This window comes from Nipponia nippon, unplaced genomic scaffold (assembly GCF_047370975.1).
Source record: "Nipponia nippon isolate SJK-2023a ecotype South Korea unplaced genomic scaffold, ASM4737097v1 scaffold_8, whole genome shotgun sequence".
NCBI lineage: Eukaryota > Metazoa > Chordata > Aves > Pelecaniformes > Threskiornithidae > Nipponia > Nipponia nippon.
The window spans coordinates 50,698,721-50,721,126 of NW_028262402.1; positions in this window are offsets into that span (position 1 = coordinate 50,698,721).

The following is a 22,406-nucleotide window of genomic DNA, read 5'->3' on the forward strand; positions in this document are numbered from 1 at the left end:
AATCATCAGAGGAGGGATGGCTTCCATGGGGGTTGGCTCAGACTACCCCAGGTAGCTCCGCATCCGAGTTGGTCCCCACTGAACCATTTCTCTCCCCATCAGCTTCATGGTTCAAAGGCCGGGGCCTAGTGTCATTCTTTTTTTTTCTCCTTTCAGCCATCTCATGCCTAGTCATTACTTTGCTGGTGAACGCCTATGTGCTTTCTCCCACACTGTATTGAACGTGTGATAGGAATGCCCACAAAAAAAACTCACTGTCCCCCCTCCAGTCCCTTCTTCCAACTGTCCTTTGCAACAAAACCCACAACTTCCTTAGAAACCACTGGGCTGATATGCTGCAAGTTGTCCTTATGGCACTGACCAAAACTGTCACCTACTCATGTGCACCATGGGCCACCCCATCTGCATCTCCTTGCAATCCTTTTGCTTGTATTTGGATTATAATCTCTTTGAAAGGTGGACCATTTTAGTTTGTATTTGTGCCGCACTCAGACAAATGGGATATTTGTCCCTCTTTAGGATTCCAGTGGGATACAGCAGCACGAATACACAGGAATCGTATTTAATAAAGCAAACAGAGCTAATTTAAATTACTGCTTAAAATACATTGGTATGTAATAGGTCATAAATAAAAAACATACCTACACAGTGCCCTGGATATATTTCAGAGTGTACTTTAGGAAGAGACAGTAAGTCAGAGTCATCAACCATACTTCTTAAAACAACAAAACTCAAATTGATGCAGCAGTGTAAGACTGTAGGTAGCCAGGAGACACAGAGGGAAAGTTTAAAGTTCAAATTTTCATCTGTCCTGTTGTGTTTCAGCCCTAAAACTCTCAACAGCACATCTGAAAAGTCATTTTGCTATGTTTTTAGGGACTAAGCTGTAGTTTGTACTGGTCACTTGCAGCTGGTATTGCTGGGCTTTGGACTGGACAAATGAAAATCTCCTTTGAATTTAAAAAGATTTTTAAACAAAGCGGTGTATATTTGTACACAAAGACTTATCAAAAACCCTATTTAGACTGGTTTGTACTGTGCATGTGACATATTTCTGTTCAGTTATCTTCCTATTTGTCAATCACGTTTTTTCATCCTGTGTTTTCTAGTGGCATTTAGGTATGGGTATGGTTAAGTGCTAAGCATAGACTTAAAATTTTAATAGCCTGTCCCCTTCACAGTAAGTGCAAATATGGTCACAGGGTATTTCTTTATTCCCTAATTCAGAAATGGTTGAGAGATTCCTTTACCCTTACAAAAAATTCCTCTTGAGAGGACAAATATAGCCTGGCAGCTGATCATAGTAAAGTTTCATGCATGTAGCAAAGAGGTTCAAAATGGAAAAAGCCTCACTGCCTTAGCTGTAGTGAATACTCTGGCGGCTGCAGCAGAAGCTTTCAATACCTACAGCACATTAAGTCACCACAATGAGAGGACGGGTCATTTCTTCGTGTCCTCTGGGGCCTTGCCAATGAAGTTGTTGAACGTCCTCTACTGTTAATTGTTTAATTCTCTTTGGGTGACACTCAGTTCCTGGCCATAGGAATACATTGGCAGTGTGACGCGACTGTGCAACTTACCTATGCAACCGCAATGGTGAGATACTTCTAGTACAGATACGGATTTATGAAGACCAATGCTAGCAAGACCTCACTCACTGTGGTATGTACAGCTCTGGTCTCCCAGTCGGAAAAGATGAATTCACACCCATATGTGAGCAGGGAGCAGTCACCGTAACCCGCAAGGCTGATTACACCAGGTGACACCAGAAATCCAGCTCAACCAAACACAAGTGGAAAGGGGACATAGCTCTCCCTAGTGTATCACAGAGACACTTACTAGAAAGTGGCTGGGAAATTAGAAGGATTTTTGTTCAAAAGTGAGGTTTTGGTGGGAAAAGCCCTATGTGGCTGTGCAATGACACATGGGCAGCCTTGGAAAGGGCCTCTAAGGGACTGAGGTGGTGGTTGCTCCGAGAAATCCCTTCCTAAACTCCTGTACTGGTGCACTGGGCTAGCAGAAGGCCACTAGGTACCTGCTTCAGCTATACAGTTAGATGGGATTAAAAGATGCATATATCTTGCTCTGCTCTGTGAACTGAGAGAGGGGGTGATGAGGAAATTTCACCATTTATTTACCAAGGTCTAATCTGGCAAAGTATTTCCATCACATTTCCAATGTGCACTGTTTGAATTGAGTCACCAAAATATTAAAAGGCAAGTTTGTGTTTGAGTATGTTGCCCAAATGGTATGTGGGCCACATTCTAATAACTGGTTTTCATGTGGTATAGCCTTTCCATTATCCAAGAAGAATCCTCCCACTCAGAAAAACAGATTAAAGCCAAATCCTTGAAAATATTTCATTATTTCATTCATTCGTTCCAGTCAAGTTACCGGGAAGCAGGCAACTAAATATCTGAAAGAGTAAAGGCTCAGTCATAGAAGGTAATATCTGAGTCTGACTGTAAAGTCCAGCACTCCAGTTAAGAAATACACTGCAGCGTAGGTTACATCAGCACCATGTACTGAGGTTTTTTCTTTCACATTTCAGTCTGCACAGTTTGAAATAAAATGTCATTCAACTTTACATAATAAGTTCAAACAAAAATTATAATTGATGAGCCATAATGATTTAGAAGATTAGCTAGGGAACAGTTCTTTTCTACATGTACCATGGTTAAAAAATATTACTATATTAATTCATACTATGTCATTAAATAAAATGGTTTTATAATTCTGACTCCCTTCTCTGTATGAAACTACTAAAATGCCACAAAAGGACAGCAGTATTAGGCCATATCCTTTGCTCCCTTTTCATACAAATTCCCCCTTGAAGTAATGAGTAAGGTTAAGTCAGGAGAGGGCCCCATTTTCTTTGGCCTTGATCTCATAAATCCTTGCACAATGTACAGCTGGAAGCGTAAGAGTGTTGCTCTCAAGGCTAATTTTGTGGCAGAAGAGTCTGGATGGTGTAGCATAGTGTGTTTGAGTGCCAGCTAACCAGCTGTGTCATTTGTCCTGTTGCTGTGCTGGCTTTCCTCGCCTCCTCCAGTATGAAATTTGCCTTGGTTGTTTTCCAGAGCAAGTACAGGCACAGGCTGCATCTGGGCTGCAAGGAAAGTTAGGTGAGAGCTGCAATCTTCTGCTTAGTACACAAATGATTCCTAAGAGCTTGTTCGCTTACACTGTTCTCTTCATAACAAGAATGGCAAAAAAAGGGCACAAAAACAGTTAAGATGGGTGACCAATGGGACCGGCAGCCTTGGTCAAAAGAACAAAGCCAGTGTAAAAGCCACGTGAATTTCAGGAGAATCAGTTCCCCTGTCTAAACAGGGATCCTCAGAATCATACTCCTCCTCTCTTGCTTTCCTTTTAGAATAGGACAGGCTGTGTTGATACCAACACTCTCCTTTTTCAATACTGCTTTCTTGAGGAGTGCACTGGTCTCCATGGTGTCCTGGCTTGAAGGACATTTTAATAGGCTTTCAGTCCTTTCTACTGTTTCTTCTTTCCTCCCAGGCAGTCTTCCTACAAAGGTCCAGCTCTTCAGAAATAAGTTTTAAGCCAGAAGGAGCTACTATGTTTGGTAATTCTCATCTTCCGTGCAACACAGACCAGAAAACTTCACCCAGCCACTTCTGTAGCAAGCTTCCATGCAAAATGCAGCAGGTCTTCATAAAGGCAGCTGCTCTCCATGCAGGGATCTCACGTGACAGTATCTGGCACATATGTCATCAAGCTACTCCAGGGCTTGATTCACCTCACCGTTTAAAAATGTTTAAAAGCATCTTGAAATTTGTCTGACTATAACATCCAGCCACCAGGATCATCGTGTATCTTTTTCTGATAGATTTCAATAGCTAATTCATTCATTCCTGGTCAAGTCAGCAAAGTGAGCAGCTAAGTACTTTCCTATATTTCTATGTACTTCCCTGTACTTCCAATTTTTTTTTTGTTCTTTCCCAGATATATTCTTGCTCTCCACCTCAGCAGCTGGGCTCTCCTTTCTCACCTCTTTACTATACTAATGCTGTGGGCTTGCGCACCTGTTCCTCTTTTGTCCACAGACTTGTGAGAGCACAAGCCCTGTGGCATAGTCTCACTTTGTCTCGCTACTCATCTTCAATTTAATAAGGACTCAGAGGATGGTGTCTACCAGACACCATGTGAAATTCTGTGAGAGGGTTGTACTTAAGGGAATCCACATAAGTAAAAACTGTCTTCTGTTTCTGAGATGACCAAAATTTAGGCTCTGAGGACTGCTGAGCCCAGTTGATAAAGATTAAAGCTCATATCTCAGCTGAACACAAGTTTCTGAAAACCAATGATCAGCTGCTTTCGTAGAGCTTTACATATCCTGAATTCTCCAGGAGATAATATGGCTCCTGTTTCAGCTGTGGGAACTCAGCCATGGTAAAGTGTAACCCAGTTGAAATGATGATACTTACATTAAAACAATCAAGAAATGTTTGTGATGTTTCTGTTCTGAGTCAGATGGTTTTAGCGTTTTGTTATGCAGCATGCAGCCAAAGAGACAAAAAAAACCAGTCATTGCTGTTCACAGACACGAGCTGCTTCTTTACAAAGAGCCACCAGATAGGCAACCTCAGCCTGCCTGAATGAATTAGGGGATAAATGTTCCTACCCTGGGGCTAGCCACACATCCTTGTTGTCACTTGTTGTCACGGAATGGGGACATATCGGGCCCATAGCTCCTCTCCCCCCTCTCAGGCCCTTCAAAACTGACGGAGTTGTGGTCTTGGGCAGAATGAGGTGGTGCTGTGGCCCAGCAGCTTTGACCATGTTCAGCACCCTGGCAGGCTCAAGGGGAACCTCGTGGGCATGAGCTACAGAAAGGGTGGAGGCGAGAGAGGTGACAAGGACTCACTCAGTTAAGAGCTTAAAAAGGGAAATCTTTGGTCAATCTCTTGCTCTTCTCTGCTAGAGACTCATTCAGCAGTTAGACATGTTTCCCATCAAGAGCTACCAAGGCTCTAAATACTAGTGGACCTTTCCAAAATAAAGCTCAGTACCTTCCACCTTAAATGAACACATTTTGGGGTTCTTTGATTTGGGGTGCCAGGCTTTAGGTCCGATTTCAGACGTGCTGAGCACTGTCCACTAAAGGAGGGTTGTCCACAGCTGTCAGCACTCAGTGCCTCTGGAAGACACATCTCCAGGGTGTTCTAAACAGATATCAAAAAATCAGGAAGGGCTTTTGAAATGCGCAGGCTTCCAAAGCAGCTGCAGCATCTCTGCCACTATCCAGCCAACTTGCTGCATTGACAGTCAGGCCTCCTCCAGCAGCAGCTTTTAAAATCACATTTGATTGTTGAACAATGTCATTCATTGCAATTTCTGCAAGTGCTACTTTGTGAATATGGGCTTGGAACCACCATCTCTTTTTTTGTTGTAGCAGCAGTTGTGTCCACATGGTATCTTAGCTGGATCAGTTCTGGATCCAAGTGAGAATTCAAGAGAAGCAAAGGAAAAGAATGAGGGAAATTCTTCTCTTTCCTTCATGCAGCAGCCAAAGAACGGCCAGGCTCCCCCACCTGCACTTCCTAGATACCCATCTGGATTTCCATGGATATCCACCTGGATATACATCTGGATATCCATCTTGGCATTATCTGCAGCTGATGGCGCAGCTTTTTTTTATTTCAGTGTGCCCAGAACTTCACACAAATTCTTGACAGAGTCAAGGAAAATCATGAATGCATTCCTGAGGACAGAGCTTTGCCTTTCTGTGCAAGGTATAGGAATCCCCAGTGGATTTGCTTAACCTCCAAAACAGCCCAGCTGAGCAAAAAAAACCCGACAAGATAGCCTTTCCTGAGCAGCAGTGTGGTTTGGAGGTCAAGGGTCAGTGTGTGTTGGAGAGAAGACTGGCTTCTACCTGTGGTCCTTGGCAGCACCAAGACACCCAGCTCAGCCTTCAGACCTCACCAATGCATTGCTGCGGTTGATACCAATGCTGCCGCCACTTGCGCTCTGCTCCCCATGACAGCCTTTGAGTGAGGTGTAGACACACAGTTTACTGGGTGACCTTTTTGCTTTCTCAGCTCTGGGTTAGAGACAACCTTTGTGATGAAAACAGCTGTGAAGCAAAACAGAGTTACTGGATTTGTAATTTAAGATCCTTCTTGTCACCCTTCTTGATACTGACTCAGGCTGCCGATTCTCTCCCTGCAGCTGCAGGCAATGGGGAGTGTTTTCTCTGGTCTCAGGCAGTCAAGAGGTACTAGCAGTTAAGCGAATACAAAATGATGAATACGTAAAGCTTGCGGCTTCGTGCAGACAGACATCCCCACCTTTGCCGGACGGCTCAGCTCCTCTTGTCATCTCCCAAGTTAGACAAAGAGCCTGTCAAAGCCAAACAGATTGGTACATTCAACAAAAGCCCCTCTGACCCACTCTCTTCTCCCAAGAGGCTTCAGCTCCTCTCAGCTTTTACATCATTAGCACTCTCAGGGCAGGCAGGGGGTCATTTCTAATTTGTGAATGCCCTTGGACCACAAGCTGGGATTTTTAATTTGTTTACCTTGCATATTAAACAGTACTTTCAAAGGTACTGTCAATAAATCCTCTATGAATAGGGATCTTCATTCCAGACCTAGCTGTTACTCTAACTTTTTCAATTTGATTAGATGAGATTAAAAAAAAATTCCTTGAGGGCAATCTCAGTCACCAAACACAGTGCCATCACCAAAATCCCCAGAGGGCTGAGGGCAAACCCTAGGCTTCATGACATGAAGGAATAGTGCTGCTTTGCAAAAAAGAAGTCAAACCAAGCTGCTACTTTGGACCCAGAAGTAGGCAGTCAACTTATAGGATTGTGGCAGTGAAAAGTGCTTCCTGGGAGAAGCTCACGCATGGCTTCTGCCCATCAAGAGGGACAGGGAGCTGTGTCACCCTGCCCAGGGTACCCTTGGGAGTACTTAGACCTGTGCTATCAATCCCTGAAGTGCCACACACAAGGAACCAACAGGGAAATCACAACTAGTTCATCAGTTTAACCTTCCCTGAGAGCTCCGTGCCATGTGGGCAAGTAAAGCCCTCAACCCTATAATCCAGCTGTTTCTCTAACAGGTTTGCATCCTCTTGTTTGTACACATAATCCTCTTGTTTGTACACGTATCCCTCTTGTTTTTTCTCCAGGAGAAAGTAGGAGTTCTTATTTACTTCTCAGCTTATCATTTCCCAAAGTACTTTTATTAAGCTTACAGGTCAAAAAGGGGAACGTTTCCATATGTTTGAACGTAAATACATGACAGTAGATCAGTAACGCTCTCCCTCTCTTCCTGATATGTGGTGTTACAGGGCTATTGAACTGCAGCAGTGGTGTCACAAATAAAGCCATGTGGAACTCAACAGTTTGGGTTCACAAGGTTTGTACTAACGTTGCTCCCACTTTTAGCTCCTGAGAGGTTTGCTCACATATGTAGACAAGACCAGGTCTGGGTTTCAGGACATCTAAAAGGTTAGCAAAACTTAGCTACTAAGTCATCTGTGCTAAATTTCTCATGGCAACTGTGGCAAAGCCATCAAACGTTTAATAATATATCATCAAATGGTCATTTGAAAGAGGTCCAGTCAAAACTGTCCCAGATTTGCTCCTTCTTAGTCCCAAATTCATTCAAAACGGTGCCTACATTTCCGAAGGGTGTGGAAAGTACAGCAAATATGTGAGGACCCAAGAGATCCCCATCAAGCACAGGTGAGTTTACAATAAATTGGTCTCCTGGTCCTTCTGCTCTGGGATGTCTCAGTAAATTTCAGTGGCTGCTTCATAGGAAGGTGCAAAAAGAAAAAAAAGAAAAGTAAACCAGAAACTGCCTCACATGCAGTCATGATTTGACCATCTCCCAGGGTAAGGGGTAAGCTGCCTTTCAAACAACTGTGTTTAGAAATTGACTTGCATCCTGAAACATCAAGGATTTTCTATAACACAGTGTGGGGAAAGAAAAAAAAAGTGGTGTCAAACTAAACACAAACTAAGCAAATGCTGCCAGCTCAGGGAAAACTACAAAACTATCAAAAGATCATTTCCATTTTCAGGGAAGGATGGCACTTGCAGTGGTTGGTCTCACACAGGCAGCCCTAGCCATGGAGATAAGCACCTCCTGGGATTTCCCCCCGCCTTATCATGAACAACTGCTGCAGTGGTCATAGCTACCTCTGCTACCTGCCCTTGCCTGCGGTACCCAGGGCTTCCAGGCAGGGCTGCTCCACCACGGAGAAGCGATGATTTCATAAAGCAGTTTGTCCAGTGAAGGTAGCAGGAGTGTGAACAAGAAAACAAACCAAAAAGAGACAAGAGAAGCAATGGCTAACCTTGGCTCAAGACCACACAGGGCCACCTCTGTTTGCAGATCTCAGCACATTCATCTTCCCAGCTGGATCTTCTCTCCAACGCTCCTCACCAGGGTTTCCTTTCCTGCCTTCAGGGCCATGGGGCTGGGCGCAGGGCTCATGTCCTGCCTGTAAACTTTGTGCACGTGCACTTCCATGACGTGCAGCACCACTGCCCCATGGAGAGTCAACAAGTGCAAACAACCCTCTACTGTATGTCTAATAGCAGCACAAGCAATGCTGCAGGGCCTCTGTGAGCTGGGGTGTGGAGCCACATTGGTGATGGGAGCAGCATCGCAAGGGCCCTGCGTAGGACCCTCCTGTGAAGTGACGCATTGGAGTGGAGAGGCTGTGGCTGCACCATCAGGGACAGCCAGCTTGATAGACTGGGCCCCCCAAAAAGGAGAAGGAGAGGCCAAAAGAGCCCCTTAGACAGTGAATTATCTAAATCAGGCACTAAGATATAGCACTGATTAAAAAGCTTCTTCAAATTGCTTTCACTGTGATTCATAAACTCTTCATGCAAATTCATATGTTAGGATGAGCACAAAAATTAGAAAGCTGGAATAAGATTGCTCTAATTTAAATAAGAGACATGGTTGTGAATATTAGGCTTTTACACTGTTAGCAGTAACCCATCAGATGTTAACAAAATCTGATATGGAACAGTTTTACATATCCCCTTGTGGGAGAAAGATCAACTTGCAAACCGCTTTATAAATCAGCCACACTGTTAGAGTTAGGCTACTGTATCTAAATGGCTTTTAGATATGCTTCCTGTTTTAAGCTACCATATTTACAAACGAAAGCTTTTTCAAACCACGTCTTTTAATATAATTTGCATATTTAGTAATACATTGATTAACATTAAACACGGATTATTGCAATTTATTTCAGAAACAGATGGGATGCATTAAGTGAAAAGCCAGAGCGTTTAAACAGAGCACGCTCCCAGGCTGACTCCTGATGAATGATGAATACAAAAACTTTATTAACTAACAAGAAAAAGGAAAGAGGAAAGGACACTTCACGCTGGCTCCTTTTCAAGCGCCTCCCTCGCTTGAGCGTCTGCGAAACTGCCATCAAGGAGAATTTAAATCAAGGAATACCATTCAGAGATGTGCATGGATTTACAGAAAGCTCTGGCACAGCGAGGACAGAATCCTGACCCTGGGTCTCAACCGAAAAGGAGGAAAAAAACCTGCCCCAGGAGCCGGAGCCTCGCCCCCGCTTCGGGCTCGCCCCCCGGTGCCAGCAGGTGGCAGCCGCCCACAACGCACGTTTTCCCCGCACCCGGTCGGGTTTTCCCGCGATCCCGGGGAACTTCTCGGGCTGGGGGAAAGCTCCGTCGGGTTTCCCCCCGTTCGCAGCGGCCTCACGGCGCCTGGTTGTCCAATACGCTGCCTTTAGTTGGCGGCTGGTAGTTGGAACACCCTACTACAGGTTGCGGAGCTCGTGTGTGTGTTTGTGTGTGCAAGTATACAGGTGACGTATATAATTTTGACACAAAAATAAGATGTACCTAATCTGTATAAAATGATCTATTAATCAGCCACATGTATGTGGATGCACATGTTTTTTAAATAGAAAAATGAGCATTTAGAGCAGCAATGTGATGTAAACATGCTAATCACGTTTACAAATATTCTCCTCTAAGAGAAACATTTCTTTCCCAAAAACACATCGGCAGGTCTTTCATCTTTATTTAGGAAAGTACACTGAAATAGTTTCAGGAAAGGAATAGGCAGTCTCATGAAATGTAGGTCCATTGGTGGCTTTTAAACAATACAGTTCAGCATCTGGCTGAGGCTGATTCCCACAGCCATGGAAGTACGATCTGGGAGGGATTACTCTTGTATGTGCTCTGCTTCTTACACTCTTTTCTTAAGATATTGTATCAACTGCTGGACACTGATGAACCTGTAGCCTGACCCAGTGCATCGGTTTGTATCTTATTTAAATTAGCTTTCTGTATAATTAATGACGCAGCCACTTAGTCTGTCAAAGACAGAAATACCATAGCTAAAATGAGCTTGGACACATCAATAGATCTGTTCATATAGATTAAATAAATGTTATTTCTATATTACCCATTCAGAGCCTTTCTTTTTGTTTTACACATTTTACATTTCTAACAGGAACGGTCCTTCCCAAAGCGGGAGGTGAAGATATCCAAGGGGAAGCAGTTCTACCTTCCCTCTTCCGGCCGTTTTATTTCCAAGGGGCCCTCATTCTCCTCTCATGCAGCTGCACATGAGCTTTGCAACTTAGGATAGAGAAGAAAGGGAAACCATCCTGCCCTCCCACACACCCTGTATGCCACACACACAGACACGCAGGCAGCACGTTTGTATTTTTTCCTTTTTAGCTGCAGAACATAAGTTACCGTAGAGCTGGGGAAATAAAGACTCTGTCCATCAGAGCACAGAGTTCATCCTGAGGGATGGCAAGGGCTCCCCTTGAGCAAAGCCTGAGGGAAGGGACCTGGGAAAGGGAAGGCATTTTTCTCTGGAGTTATCTTAGGGAGTGTGCTCCAAAATATGTCCAAAGGGAAGGGGCTAAATCAGTGGAATGATGCTGGAGTTTAGCTCCCAAATGCCCACATTTCCACAAGCTCTCTGCGGATCCATGGGAAACTTGCAGAAGGCCGGGGCACCCCAAACAGAAACCTGTGTGCTCAGGTCCACTGTGGGTCAACCTACCGCCCCAGCGGTCAAGCCCTCATGGGAGGAGAGGAGACCCTGAGCTCCAGCCCCCAGGGCTGAGCAGGGAGATCGGCCACTGGTGGCTACAGGGGAAGTAAGTATTTCTTTTTTCACCTCCTTTGCTGTTCTTCCTTCGCTGTCCTCTTGACCCTTAGGAATCCTGTAGAGGGAAACAGTTTTCAATGCCACTTTCTGTGGAGGAAAGATGGAGAGCTACATATGACACGGGCACCTCCTGCGCAGATCCCAGCGAAATCAGCCCGTACATGTCCGTACCAGTGTGGGGATTCGTACGCAGCACTGATGGACACCTGGTTCCCCTCCTGCAGCCCGGCTGAGAGACGGCACACAGCTTGGTCAGTTCAGATCCTGCCATTCGATCTCTCTTCATCTCCTTTCAACTCAGGCAGTAGACTACTTTGACTGCCTTACTTAAACCTCTTAATCTCCCATCCCTCTATTTTCCCCTCATTTAGCTTTGTGCTGCTATTACAGTATGCAACTCTGGACATTGCTTTCGATTACAATTTTAGGAAAGATACTGTGCACAACTGTGTCTTCACTTAAATCTCTTTCAGATTATTTGAACACTTAAGGATACTTGGGTAAGTTTCTTAGCATTCAATGGAGAAAATTATTCTGAACAGGGACCATTTATTTAGGGAAAAAACTGAATATAGAGAAGTAATTCATGAGCTTTTTAAAACATGTGAGCTCTCCCAGCACTGGGAGAGAAATTCTTTGTTAACATTTTGCATTGCTGTGGCACAGAGCCAATGTTTCAGTTACACTATAAAAAGCACCCAAAAATTACCGACACCTCCTTTCTCCATCTTCAAAGTTTTATTAAATACTCAAAAGTATTTAAAAGGTCAGTTACCCATTTCACTGCTATCGGGGGATTACTCTAACATGATGTGTTTGTCTCCTATTGTGAGTAGTGAAAATCCCCCTGTATCCAGCGTGTTTTGTTTGGATTGAGATGGCATGCAGCTGATGGCTGTGACCTTCATGGTGGCTTAGATCCCTGGCTGGCACTGATTTTTGATTTAGTGCCGATCTGCTGCGCTTGTCACAGGCTGCAAGGTGCTTTCCATGCACTAATGGAACAGCTCAAGGGCAGAGGGGCCCTGTAAATGTCTATCTTTCACCAACACTGTGCTAAATAGAGAGCTGAGTTTTCTACATGTGAATGACAGACCCTGAGATTATATACAGGAGTGAACTGGGAGTTCTTCTGCCTGGGCTGATGCCCAGCGGTAAATAAATGTCACTGTAAAATGGGAAGTTTTTATTATTATGAGTGGTAATGAATATAAGTGTACAGTGTTAAACAGAATACTTAATATTGCCTATATATCCACATCTGATGGCAGGAACTAGCCATATACAGACCACATGCCCCATAAGCAGTTGTGTATTTCCTTTGAATCCTAGAGGATTTGCACCAGAGCTCAGTTTGACTCTGTCTGCGTTAATAGGTCATTAATAAATCCTGTTCCTTAATGACATATTCAGCTGAAAATGAATTCACCCCAAGCTCTCCCTAGCAGGTAACCAGCACACTGAATTGCAAATGGCAAAGGATTCCACATTAACTCTGCTTATTCACCAATGTTAGGAACGGATGAAGGGCCAAGCCTACAGTGTCTACATAGGGAAAAATCTCCTATTATGCTCGGTGGAAGTTTCTTCTGCATATGAGTGCAGGGAGAGGCCGTTAGTTTTGCTTCAACAGTATAGGGAGTAACGCAATGCAGTTTAGTGTCACATTAATCTTATTACTAATTTTTAACAAACCAGGTCTTTACAGGATAAACATATTCCTTGCACTCAGAACATCATATTGAGCTGATTTGTAATTTCCATATATTAGACACAAGCTGGAATATTCAGATTACATAAACAAATGGTATAATAAATACATGCCTTCTTAAATACAACAGACCAGATCATACCATCAGCTTCTGCACAGAACTCTCAAGTGAAACCAAAATGAAGAAGAGCTCTGCATGGACTTGGAGAGGAATGACGAATTCTGTTTACAAGCCAGAACCGTCTCTCTCCTTGTTATTGGAAAATTATCTATTTATTAACTACTTAACTGCTTTTTTAAGTTGTTGGTTTAGTGATTAAGGTTGCCAACATTAATTTCTAATGTGGGAGAGGAAAGGAAAGAGACCACTGCCTCCTTGTTCTGCCTCTCGACAGCTAAGTGTGTTCTCAAGGCTACTCAAAACTGCATTTTGCTGCCCATTGCCTCACAGAGAAGTGAGGAGTAATTGAAACCCAGGAGAACTCTGGCCATGGAGCAATGCTCAGGACCAGCTTTGCTGACTTTAGTCCATGTACTGGCCAAAACTGCATTAAACCAGTTGTCCAACCAAAGGGACACAAACAAGCTGTGGTAGAAGGAAATGATTCAACCCCTTTTTCAACTCAGTTTTCCTACATATGAAAAAAAAAAAAAAAAAGAAATTTAATTAAGATATTCTGAGTATGTGAATTATTAAATCAACCAAGGAATTTTTATGAAGAAGGTAGAGGGAGTAACATCCACTATGGAATTTTGTAATACAGGGGTTTAGAGTAATTTCCCCAAGCCCTTTTGTTTTCAGCAATAATGAGTACTCTATGAGTTTTTTCTATAGGAACCATTTCTTCCTTTGGGCAAGGATTGTAGTCATCCCATTTAGCCCAGGAAAGTATTTTCACTGGTTTTGACAGACAGAGGCCAAACAGCATCAGGCTATAGTCTACAGAGCCTCAGTTTCCTCATCTGTGACAGAGGGGAAGTGCTTTTCCTAAGGGTGTTGTTGGTCTAATTAATTACCATTACCAGACTGCAACAAGAGTCTTACATGGAGTAGAGACAGAGATAGATCAATCCCACCTGGGGCTGAGCTCTCTGCTCTGCTTCAGCCTGAGCCTCAGCTCAGAGGAAGATGATTTGGAGGGATGAGGGTGGCACAGTACGGCTTTGGGCTGTGGAAGATGGGGGTTTCCCTCCAGCACCTGCTGCTGCCTGGGGTTCGTTTGAGCATTGTGGTTGTTTGGAAGACCTTGAAGAGGGACACCTGGAGCTGTTCAAATCATACATCATCCAGAGCTGCCAGGCTGGCACCTTGTCTACAACCAGATTGCGGCTGGGCACTCAGCTCCCTCCACCACCCATAAAGGAGCCAGTGTCTGGCAGCCCCATACCATAGAAAGTCTGAATTCCTCCTCTCCACTTGAACTTAGACACCACAAGAAGTTCAACACCTCACAATTTTGGCTGGCATGGTGCAAAGGCTTAGTGTTTTTAGGATGCAGTTCAAGTAAGCAAAGGTTGCTGTGCTGGGCCAAAGCCCTGACCCACTTCCAGTGTGCTTCAGGCTGAAGATATGAGGGCTGCCTCCCCTGCCCTGACACCTTGTCCTGGGGCTGCCCCCATGGGCTCGGGACTCCCAGATATCCAAACCTCTAGCCATGCCTGTTTGAAACATGCTGGGAGAAAGCTAGTCCTCCTGGCGAAACTGGGATCCTGGAAATAACTGCTATGAGAAAGGCTTGGACATCAGTAGTCAAGACTTGATGTGGAATAACATAGCAGCTGTTGGGCTGTTGGGAGACTGCAGGAAGGCATGCTTATTGATGGTCATACTTAAAAGACAATATCCCTTTCACTCTGGTGTGAACGTGATGCTCTTACACACATTAGCATTCCTGGGTACTCTTCCATATTCCATAGCATGGGACTAAGTTAGGGGGAAACCATAAAATGACCCAGTTCACCTCTTAATTTCTTCTTATAATATAAGAAGGAATCAGATCTAGAGAGTAAATTTTATTTGCCCCAGCCACAATAAAACTATCATTGGAAATTCAAGACATACAGAGAGCACATAACAGCGTGGATTTACCTAATATATAGGTGAATTTCTTTGAGAACAATTCATCTTTACGTTAACTTTTCCCCTGTAAAGCTGCCAAGGTCAGTGAGACCTTGGTTCATCTGCTGCATAAGTGCCGGTTGCTTAAGCAAGAGCTGCTGGGGGACAAGTCTCTTGAAACATTCCTACCTCCCAAATTTGTGAATCAGTGGAGAACTCCACAAATGTGTGTCAGATCCTTCTCCAGCCCTCCTTATCCCCTATTGCCATTTAGGTTTTCTAGTGCAGCATATTTCTGCGTACTCCTCTGAACACACTTGACCTCTGGGGTGAGAAAAGAGAGCATGAACTAAAAGCTTCCTTTGCAAAATTTACTGGAAGTGTTTATCGTGCTCTTTCTTGTTCAACTGAAGAGTGATGTGTACAGTGCTTATTGCATGTGAACCATAAATCCCTACAGCTGATCAGCGCTGCAGAGGTGTCAATACATGGGTAATGCAGTCATCGCATCCTACGAAAGACCTTTTTTTTTAAATCTTTTTGCAGTTGGTTTTTTAAGTTTTTAACTGAGGCTTACACATCTAAGACCAAATTCTGTGGGAGTCTCTGGGCCTGGGGTCTAAGCTGGCTTTGTGCGTGCATGAGGCTGAACACTCAGTCGCTGAAATGGCTGGAGAGTCCCAAAGTGAAGGATATTAAAACCTAATTTTCAGTCTTAATTTTAGAAAAAGCTGCTTCAGTGTTATGTGGTACAGAGATATCTCATTAGCTCTTACCAGATCCCTGCCTTTGGAGGGCTCTTTCACTGTGTTAATGGCACTTTGACATTTTGTGGATTACTCTTTCAGGTTCCATAATCAATTTAACATTAACATTCATGTAAACTATTAATGAAATAATATTAAAAAAGAAAAATGTTCCTACAATACTGCAACATTTTAATGCCTCATTAAAATCATTAGTAATGCTAATATTAAAGAACTTACTTCATCTTTCAGAGAACCCCAAAATAAATCATAATCAAATGTTTGCTAACGTACAGCCAGAGAAATAATTTATACATTGCTGGCATATAGGCATCACGTACACTAAAGATGACACTGTAAGGTCATATTATTAAGCACTCACAACTAGTTCTGGCTTTGGAAACTCATTGTACACAATATTATTTTGTAATTATCATTAAACATACTGAATATTGTTCGTGGTTTTTATTTATGAGAAAAATATATAGTATGCCTCTCAGCCAGCCAGTGCTTTCATGGAATTCAAGTTGCAAACAATGACATGCTTCACTGACCTCAATGACTTAAAAAAGCCATTTATATTCAGTACTCTCATTTACTCTATCTTTAAAAATGAGTAAGAGACATATATTAATAGCAAGAAACTGGGAGAATGATTGCATCACTACCCATCTCCAGACGTATTGCAACACTTCATTCTCCATCAGTTGAACTGGCATGGGAATGTAAATGTCATACATAGTAGTTATACAAAATTTTACTACACATGTAAGGGGAGGCCTATGGTCCCCGCTTATGTTGACCAACTTTGGCACCTTATCCTGAAAAGCTGTAGCCACAAGAGTAGCCTTTACTCAGTGACTTGTAAGGGTGAATCCCGGCACCGGAGTAACAGCGACTTCCTTAGTGGTGGGCTGGGAGGAAAGCTGGCACCGGGTGCATTCAGCAGCGTTTCACACCCGCACCCTCTGAGCACATGAGACATGACAAATCAGGTGCTAAAGCTGAGCTGGAAAGCTTTGGCAAATGGCTGTATTGTTTGCTTTAAACCAGTGTGGACACTCACTCACACTGACATGCCACCCACTCCCAGACTAGCAGTCCTGCGATCCAAATCCTCAGCAAGGAACCAGAGACAGAAACTCTGCAGCCCTTTCCCAAAAGCCCCATCCTGCAAACCTGCTCAATAGCCCAGGTGCCAGGATCTGGCCTCCTGGACTTTCTCAGGGTGAGCCCCACAGGTACAAGCTGTCTCTCACCCTGGGTGTGATCGCCCCAGCACAGGCCAGGTTGGGCAGGGCTGCTCCAGGGGCGGCCACGGCTTTCCCTGCCACCAGTTCAGCATAGCCAAGGTCACCGCCTTAGGCTGGGGACAAGACGAGTCCTGCCACACTCCAATGAAATGGGAGCTTGGCAGGGATGCTCCTTTCATTAAGCCACAGTGTTCAGTCAGTCCCTCGATCTGGAGCAAAACACACTTGATTTTAAAAATCATGTCCTCACTGTTGGGGTTTTCTGGTTGCTATGTTCATCATTTGGGACCCAGATCCATGGGACTAAGCTGGAGCTTTGGTCTTAACTTCCAAAAATGAGATATCCAACCTTTCACGGACGGTCCCCCAACCCACTCACTGAACACCACCCTCCTTTACAGCAAAGGCAGCTTGCGCATCCTCCCGTTATTTTGAGTGTTGCCTGACCCAAGCCCTCATTGCCGAACTGGTTTTGCTTTGCAAAACCTCCTCGAGGAAGCTGGGCAAATAAATCCAGCAGCATAGCTTTGTGAATTCAAAATCAGAGGGCTGATTCTGGCATGGTTTACGTTTTCTGTTTTAATTTGTCATTTGGTTTAGATGAAAGGTTAATTGCGTTTTCTCTTAATATATTTAATACATTGTGGTAGCAAGCAAGCTCTAGAAATGATAAAGTAATTTGTTAAAAAACTCAGCTACATCATCTTTAGCCATTCATGTTCCCTTCAGAGAGAAAATTAATTGTTCCAATCTAGTAAGCTACAAAAGAAATACAGCCGACAAAGGGTGAAATATGAACATCAATGGTAAGTTTCGAATTTACCCTATTTATTTTGAATGTAAGATCTCATGACCCACTAAAATTCAGTTCACAGTGTTTTATGAAAAATAATGGCTGAAATTGAATGTCTTAATTTACATTTAATGCAATTAAGAATGGTTTAAATTATGACTGATGAACAGCACACACAGATGTCAGTCAGTTTCATCAGAATAAATTGAAGTCAGTGTCAATGAATGCTCCACTGATAAATCCCACTTTACATAAAATTAATAAAAATAAGGAAATATAATCCTTAGCTAATTGCAAAATGTTCTGGAATTCCCCTGAATTTTGGAGGGAGGGGAAGTGTAACTAGAGAAAGCCACAAAGTAGCATATGAAAAGTGATTTATTTTCAAAGGTGCCCTGTGTGAAATCATGAACTAGTCCAAAAGTTTACTACAAAGGGCATTTCTGGCAGGGCAAGGAAGACGTCTGTAATGTGCAGGTGGGACTGATTGCAAGAACGCTGTGCTCGTCACAGCTTTGTGGGAACGGAGATGTGCCGTACCTCTGCACAGGACGCAGCATCTGAATCGGCATTTTCTTTGCTTTCCCAGCTTACTGGGGACCTGACTTACCTTCGCCAAACATGGTGCCAGGAAGAATTAGCCCAGAGTTTTCAACTCATGCAGTAAACACGATGCCGGTATCATTGAGTGCTCTTACACATAATCAGTGTCAACTCCTCCACCCAAGCATCATCTTTCAGTTCTCTCTTTGCACAGGGCCTGGTACAGTAGGATCATGGCTCATTACTGGTCCCCCTAAGCACTTCCACAGTACGGAGGATAATTTAAAAAAAAGTAACACAAATTCAGGCTGATTTACAAAACGGTTTTGAGGTAAAGCAAGTGTACACTGGAATGTCACTAAACATTTGATAAATGTTTTTCATGCTAAAACATGAGGGCAGCTCTCGTTCTGCATTCTGAATTCTACATAGAGGAGATGCTGTTGCTTTCTAAATGAATATAAAACATATGAACCATTTTTCAGTTTGTCTTCCAGGAGCAAACATCAAACATAGGGAGCACTGAAAGCTCAATACTCAGCTCACAGAGTAATTATGGTGTGGTGCTGTTGTCCTAGTGCAGGAGAAAAAAAGAAATCCAACAAACTTTGAAGTCAGTAGGCTTTTGAGCATTTCTTCTGTCTCTAAGGACAGCAGAGTCTGATTTTAATAAATCTAAATTCTCAGGGTAAACAAAAATTCTTTCTGTGGAAGACAAGAGAACAATATTTGCATGCAGGAAAATATCGGGCTTCCTCATCCCAAAAGCCTACACATGCTTGTGACAATCACAAAAGCTTCATCACCTTTGTGCAACACCCTGTGAGAGCTCAGTACACATTTTGATTCATTGGCTTTTAAAACTCAAGCTCCTGTACCCAGGAAAGCTCTGGAGGAAAAGCTTATCTGAAACATATGAGCTATTCCCTGTGATTTGAATGGTATTTAACTTAAAGTAATGCATAAACAATTTCCTGGGTAGGAGGTTGTGGGTTACTGAACATTTGTTTGTGTATATAAAGAAAAAAGTCTCTGAGATACTTACATCTTCATGTCAAACAATTTTTAGCCAAGATGCAGTTGTTCTTTTGTGTGAGGGAAACCATAATCTCCTAAGACCAAGACACCACATCTTTTAAAATGTATGCAAAGGCAATTTATGATGCTAGTATAACTAAACCTCCCAATAATATTTTGCAGTTAGAAGCTTTTCCTCTCACAGGGTGATTTTAGAACAGGTGGCAACAGCCCAAGTTTAAATTGGCACTTAAATGCACATGGTATATATTTTGCATAGTTAGATAATTACTCTTTACCTCTTTCAGGATATGGCTATCCCCCCTTGTATGTCTGTTCTGTGATATCAGATTAATCAGGATGCCTTAATTGTGTATTCTCTCTGGGTGCGGGTGTTCATTGTCTGTATGTTAAAGAGTTGAGTGTCCTACCTGTCCTTATACAATATGGCCACTGGGCCAATCTGTGCCCTAGATAGGTCAATTGAAAAACATGCTATCCCAGGGGAACTGGAATGATTAATGCATCCCCTTTCTGGTGCCCAAAAGCAAATGGATACAAGTTTAGGCCACCACAGCATCATGCAGTCCTGCTCACACTTTCTGTCCCTGTGAAATGTTTGCCTGCCACGCCGAGCTCAAAATCCTGGGCTTGTGTTTCTGTAGCCCTGTGCAAAAAGAGCCACTGACCCAAGAGCTGTGGGAAGGACCCGCCACCAAAGGATGCTGAGCACCGCCACTCCCCCTGCAAGCCAGTGAGACCTGTGGGTGCTTCGCACTGGTGTTTTTAGCGGTGTCTCTCACTCCTTGTGTGGAGCATACAGTGTCAAATGCAGCTCATTTAATTCTTGCCAGGGACTGCAAAGGGACCAGACTAAGCACTTACCTAGGGCCAAATTCTCAAAACGGAGATGCCCAAGACTGCAAATCAAAAAGTGAGGTATGTTCGAAAGCACATTCAGAATTGCATGCAGTATTAGTACAATGTGTCTTTGCTATGCCCTTATTACCTTGTAGATATATAGCGTAATTTATGCTAATAGACTGACTCCCAAATTTACCCTTGCTATGCTAGTTACTTTTCTAGAAAGTACAAATGACACATTGTTAGCAAAGAACCAGAAAAAAGTGGAAATAGAGGGCGACGGGAGCAGCCTCTTGTTATCCAGTCCAGCCTCCAGTGTGCAGAAAAGCTCCTTATATTTTATTCTCCTTATATTTTCTAATGGTTTTCCAGTTTAGTTTTAAATGCATAGGACTTCATGTGATGGGGCTTCTCTGCTTCCCATGAGAAATTGCTCCAGAGCTGTATTATATATTTTGCTGTCAGGAAGCTTTTCCTGATTCTTAACCTAAATTTTTCCATTGTTAACTTCATCCTATTACTCCTACTTATATCTCCTTTGTCAGCCTAAATAACTTTCCCACCCTCATTTGATAGCTGTACCCTTCAAACATTTGTAGCATGCCATCCTGTCCTCCCCATTTAGTCAAGCTACACATATTTTGGTTTTTTAACCCTTTTATATCAGTCATTGTTTCCATTCCCTTACTCACATTTGTTGCTGTTCGCCACACAGTTTGCTCTTTTGTTCAGACCAGAAAGCAAATGATACTGCATACGCATGTTTCTCTCGAAAATAAATGTTATGCATTTGCCTGCTTGCTTCCTGTGTCCACAAATTTTCCCCTATGCAAGCTAAACATATAGAGGGAAGCACAAATGAAGGAGGTAGGATTTGCATAGGCATGGAGACTGTATTGGAGTGACACAGAATGCTAATAAAACTGGTTTAAGGGTTTTTTTTATGTACATTTTTTTTTCCATTTGACTTTAAGAGATCATCACTCAATGTTATTTCTCAAACTGAAGAATCTAAGGCGAATGCTTTGACTTGATTTTAAAGACATTGAATTTTTTCTGCTGGTATAAATAGTATGGACACAGTAAAAGTACTTGAGAGAGCCTAATGAACCATTTCTTACACCCCATTACCTTTAGTCTGATATGACTGAGAGTACGGGCACTAATTATCCTCTCTTTCACAGGCACCGACATAGATCTACAGTAGGTCTTAAAACACAATATTCCATACAACTCTTAGCAGCTCCTCATGTAATACATTTCTGTATTTTTTTCTAATCGAAATTTAAATTAGAGGCATGCCAGTTCCCATCTACCTGCCACTTATATATGTTTTATGAACAATTCTTTAAGATGATTTCCTACCAAAAAAGTGCAGGTAGCACACGGCCAGTCACAGGGTGAGTCCTAAAAAATTAAAGGATTTTTCTTTGAAAGAAGTGAGGTAACCATACTGCTCTAATGACAGAGCAGCTCTGAACGGTGGAGACTCGCACAGGAAGGCTGCCAATCCAGGGAATCAAGGGAGTGTGAGACAAGCACAAGATCAGAGCTCATCTCCCCTGGGTCCCTCAGAGAATGGAAAATTGCTTTTACTAGTTTGGCTCTGCTCTTCTGTACAAGAACAGAGCAAGGAGCAAGGCTGATCTAGGGGGATGGGAAACCATGCATTGCTCTACATTGCTTTGCATTTCACAAAAAGCCTTGCCGAGGCAATGCAGTTGCATCAGGCAATGTGTATGCCTTATCGTTACCAGTGGCTATGCTTTTGCAAATCATTTGTTCTCCTGTTGGACCTCCCAGGCTCAGCTCATGTGAGGAAGGTTGCGGGCACGCTCCAAATCCTACCCTTGCTGATCCACCTAGTATGCAAAGTGTAAGGTGCCAACGCCTCACTGCCCTGGCCTCAATGCTGCTGCCAACTGGAGTGCTGCTTTGCACGACTGTAACTAAGCTTGAACCTTTATCTCACGTTGGACGAAAGATGAAGTTTTGTGCTGGTTAACGAGGAAACACTTGGAAACATATGAGCTGCATATTGGGATGCAGATGGTTCTATAAGACAGTACATACATTTATAAAGGAGACATGTAAGGTCATTGGGAACCATCTGCTTTAAATATTTAAATGTCCTTACACTAAACGTATGAGTAGTTTTCCCCTGGACTTGTAATATTAGCCATCTACCAATTTTTTATAATAACGGTGAAACAAAAGAAAAATGGGAAGGTGAGAGACAAGGCATGGCAACCAAT